We start from the raw sequence: 5517 nt of genomic DNA on the forward strand, positions 1-5517 counted from the left end.
CAATTGTGAAATACTAAATGATAATTGAGTATGTGGACTTGTTGAAAACCTCTTATATTGACTCTTTTCGATGTTATCATAAATTGCAATTGCTTCAATGACTGAGATTATAGTTTGCTAGGTTTCAATGAAGTTTCTAATTCACACTTTACATTGTTAATGGATTGTTACTTTAGCATAAGACACCATATGACTATATGTATACATGTTGCTGTTCTAAGAATGATCATGATGCCCACATGTCCATATTTTATTTTATCAACACCTCCATCTCTAAACATATGGACATATTTTTCGATATCGGCTTCCTCTTGAGGACAAGCGAGGTCTAATCTTAGGGAGTTGATACGTCCATTTTGCATCATGCTTTTATATTGATATTTATTGCATTATGGGCTGTTATTACACATTATATCACAATACTTATGCCTTTTCTCTCTTAATTTACAAGGTTTACATGAAGAGGGAGAATGTTGGCGGATGGAATTCTGTGTTGGAAAAGGAGCAAATATTACAGACCTATTCCGCACAACTCCAAAAGTCCTGAAACTCCACGGGAGTCAGTTTTGGAATATATAAAAAAATATTGGGCGAAGGAAGCACCAGAGGGGGGCCACCCACCGTCTACGAGGGTGGGGAGAGCGCCCCCCTGCCTCGTGGGTCACCTGGCAGGCCCCCGATGCCCATCTTCTGGTATAAGATGTCTTTTGCCCTAGAAAAATAAGAAGGAAGCTTTCGGGATGAAGCGCCGCCGTCTCAAGGCGGAACTAATCTAGGGCTCCGGTGGAGCTGTTCTGCCGGGAAAACATCCCTCCGGGAGGGGGAAATCGTCACCATCGTCATCACCATCGATCCTCTCATCGGGAGGGGGTCAATCTCCATCAACATCTTCACCAACACCATCTCCTCTCAAACCCTAGTTCATCTCTTGTATCCAATCTTTGTCTCAAAACCTCAGATTGGTACCAGTGGGTTGCTAGTAGTGTTGCTTACTCCTTGTAGTTGATGCTAGTTGGTTTATTCGGTGGAAGATTATATGTTCAGATCCTTTATGCATATTAATACCGCTCTAATTTATGAACATGAATATGATTTGTGAGTACTTACATTTGTTCTTGACGACATGGGAGAAGTCTTGCTTTAAGTAGTCATGTGAATTTGGTATTCATTTGATATTTTGATGAGATGTATGTTGTCTTTCCTCTAGTGGTGTCATGTGAACGTCGAGTACATGACACTTCACCATTGTTTGGGCCTAGGGGAAGACATTGGGAAGTAATAAGTAGATGATGGGTGATACGTCTCCGTCGTATCTATAATTTTTGATTGTTCCATGCCAATATTCTACAACTTTCATATACTTTTGGCAACTTTTTATACTATTTTTGGGACTAACATATTGATCCAGTGCCCAGTGCCAGTTCCAGTTCGTTGCATGTTTTTTTTTCACAGAATATCCATATCAAACGGAGTCCAAACGGGATAAAAACTGATGGAGATTTTTTTGGAATATATATGATTTTTGGGAAGAAAAATCCACGCGAGATGATGCCCGGGGGGGCCACGAGGCAAGGGGCGCGCCCCTGACCCTCGTGGCCACCCCGTAAGGCGGTTGGTGCCCTTATTTCGCCGCACGAAAGCTAATATCCGGATAGAGATCGTGTTAAAGTTTCAGCCCAATCGGAGTTATGGATCTCCAGGAATATAAGAAACGGTGAAAGGGTAGAATCTGAGAATGCAGAAACAGAGAGAGACAGAGAGACAGATCCAATCTCGGAGGGGCTCTCCACCCTCCCACGCCATGGAGGCCATGGACCAGAGGGGAGACCCTTCTCCCACCTAGGGAGGAGGTCAAGGAAGAAGAAGAAGGAGGGGGCCTCTCTCTCCCTCGCTTCCGGTGGCACCGGAGTGCCACCGGGGGCCATCATCGTCACCGCAATCTTCACCAACAACTTCACCGCCATCATCACCAACTCTTCCCCCCTCTATGCAGTGGTGTAACCTCTCTCTTACCTGTTGTAATCTCTACTTAAACATGGTGCTCAACGCTATATATTATTTCCCAATGATGTATGGCTATCCTATGATGTTTGAGTAGATCTGTTTTGTCTTATGGGCTATTTGATGATCAAGATTGGTTTGAGTTGCATGTTTTATTATGGGTGCTGTCCTATGGTGCTCTCCGTGTCGCACAAGCGTGAGGGATCCCTGCTGTAGGGTGTTGCAATACGTTCATGATTCGCTTATAGTGGGTTGCGTGAGTGACTGAAACACAAACCCGAGTAAGGGGGTTGTTGCGTATGGGATAAAGAGGACGTGATGCTTTAATGCTATGGTTGGGTTTTACCTTAATGATCTTTAGTAGTTGCGGATGCTTGCTAGAGTTCCAATCATATGTGCATATGATCCAAGTAGAGAAAGTATGTTAGCTTATGCCTCTCCCTCATATAAAATTGCAATAATGATTACCGGTCTAGTTATCGATTGCCTAGGGACAAATAACTTTCTGGTAACAAAAAGCTCTCTACTAAAACTAACTTAGTTGTGTCTTCATCTAAACAGCCCCTACTTTTTATTTACATGCTCTTTATTATCTTGCAAACCTATCCAACAACACCTACAAAGTACTTCTAGTTTCATACTTGTTCTAGGTAAAGCGAACGTCAAGCGTGTGTAGAGTTGTATCGGTGGTCGATAGAACTGGAGGGAATATTTGTTCTGCCTTTAGCTCCTCGTTGGGTTCGACACTCTTACTTATCGAAAACTGTTGCGATCCCCTATACTTGTGGGTTATCAAGACCTTTTTCTGGCGCCGTTGCCGGGGAGCAATATCGTGGGGTGAATATTCTTGTGTGTGCTTGTTTGCTTTATCACTAAGTAATTTTTATTTGCTGTTCTTAGTTGTTCTCTATCTTTAGTTATGGATATGGAACACGAAATACCAAAAAAAATTAGGTGTACTTGCTGCTCATGGAGATGAGGAACCTCCTAAAACCCTTGATGCTTAATATGTGAAAAATATTATGTACCACTTTATCCCATTCAATCTGGCAATGAGAGTAACATTGGATCAACGTGAATACTTTAGGGATTATTGCTTGACTCAAAAAGGGAAACTATTATGGGATCAAATTTATATGTTGTATTGGTATGGTAGGAAATTATGCTTGAGATATGATTATACTTGTTGCTCTAGGATGAAGGCTCCACACCTTCCCTTTTCATGTGAATTTAATGATAATGAAACACTAGCTTCTTATGCCAATGGTATATATGATTACTATGATGTGGAACAAATAGAAGAATTTGTTGCTTTTAAGGGTGCTTATGAAATTGAATCTTTGTTTGAAAAGTATGAAGCTTTTGATGATGATGTTTATAGGCCTGAAAATTTAGCTATCCTAAAATATTTCTATGATAATTATGAATATAATTCCTATATTAATGCGCTTATTAAGAAGGTCTCCGCTGTCCAAGAAGAGACTAATATTTTGCATGAATCTATGGAAGAAGAAGTTGATGAAACTAGCTCATTGGATGAAAAAGATGAGGAGGAGAGCGAAGAACAAAAGGAGAAAGAGCGGATTGATCACCCGTGCCCACCTTCTAATGAGAGTAACTCTTCAACTCATACATTTTTTAATTCCCCTTCATGCTTACCGAAGGATGCATGCTATGATAATTGCTATGATCCCATTGATTCTTTTGAAATATCCCTTTTCGATGATGCTTGCTATGCTTATGGCCAAGATGCCAATATGAATTATGCTTATGGAGATGAACTTGCTATAGTTCCTTATGTTAAACATGAAATTGTTGCTATTGCACCCATGCATGATAGTCCTCTTATCTTTTTGAATTCTCCCAACTACACTATATCAGAGAAGTTTACCCTTATTAAGGATTATATTGATGGGTTGCCTTATACCGTTGCACATGATGATTTTGATGAATACAATATGCATGTGCTTTCTGCTCCTACTTGCAATTATTATGAGAGAGGAACTATATCTCCACCTCTCTATGTTTCCCACATGATAAAATTGCAAGAAACTATTTATACTATGCATTGGACTTTACTATGTGTGCAAGAATTGTTCTTTTATGACATGCCGATGCATAGGAAGAGAGTTAGACTTTGTCATTACATGATATATGTTTCTTTGTGCTCATTACTAAATTACAAATCATTGCTAATTAAAATTGGCTTTGATATACCTTGGGATCCGGGTGGATTCACTACTTGAGCACTATATGCCTAGCTTAATGGCTTTAAAGAAAGCGCTGCCAGGGAGACAACCCGGAAGTTTTAGAGAGTCATTTATTTCCGTTGAGTGCTTTTATATAGTTTTAAAACAAAATAAAATAAAGTGGGGAACCCAAATTTTTTTCAAAAAGGAATGTGAAAGTGAGAAAGACAAGCATTGTTAAAGTGGGAGAGCTCCTTGAACTTTGTTCATGCTCACGGCAACTTTGTGAATCTTGATTACAGAAACTTTTCAACAAAAATAATTATCCCCTTGTACAATTCCATTGTATTATAAAAATAATGTGCCAAGGTTTGCCTTTAGAATGTTTACATTTGCTTGATGGTTTGTATGGTGCAGGACCGAAACTTTGGCTGTAGTGCCCGATTTTACATTTTTAGCTGCAACGTCAAATGGTTCTAATTCTTTTTGCACTCTCTTTCTATACAAATTTTTTATTTTTCCTAATTTTGGAAGAATTTTTCAAGTGTCAGAAGTATGGTTAATGTTCACATTATTACAGACTGTTCTGTTTTAGCCAAATTCTGTTTTTGATGCATAGTTTGCTTGTTTTGATGAAACCATCAAATTTATATCAATGGATTAAGCCATGAAAAGCTATATTACAGTAGACGCAATGCAAAAACAAAATATGAATTGGTTTGCAACAGTACTTAGAGTAGTGATTTGCTTTATTATACTAACGGATCTTACCGAGTTTTCTGTTGAAGTTTTGTGTGGATGAAGTGTTCGATGATCGAGAAGGTCTCGATGTGAGAAAAAGGAAGAGAGGCAAGAGCTTGGGGATGCCCGAGGCACCCCAAGTAAATATTCAAGGAGACTCAAGCGTCTAAGCTTGGGGATGCCCCGGAAGGCATCCCCTCTTTCTTCAACAGATATCATTATGTTTTCGGATTCCTTTCGTTCATGTGATATATGCAAATCTTGGAGCGTCTTTTGCATATAGTTTTCATTTTTCTTTTATGCACCATGCTGGTATGAGATAGTCCTTGGTTTATTTATAGAATGCTCTTTGCACTTCACTTATATCTTTTGAGTATGGCTTTATAGAATGCTTCATGTGCTTCACTTATATCATTTGAAGTTTGGATTGCCTGTTTCTCTTTACATAGAAAACCGCCATTTGTAGAATGCTCTTTTGCTTCACTTATACTTGTTAGAGCGTGGGCATATCTTTTGTAGAAAGAATTAAACTCTCTTTCTTCACTTATATCTATTTAGAGACATGACAGGAACCGGTCATTCACAT

This window comes from Triticum urartu, chromosome 3, assembly GCF_003073215.2.
Source record: "Triticum urartu cultivar G1812 chromosome 3, Tu2.1, whole genome shotgun sequence".
NCBI lineage: Eukaryota > Viridiplantae > Streptophyta > Magnoliopsida > Poales > Poaceae > Triticum > Triticum urartu.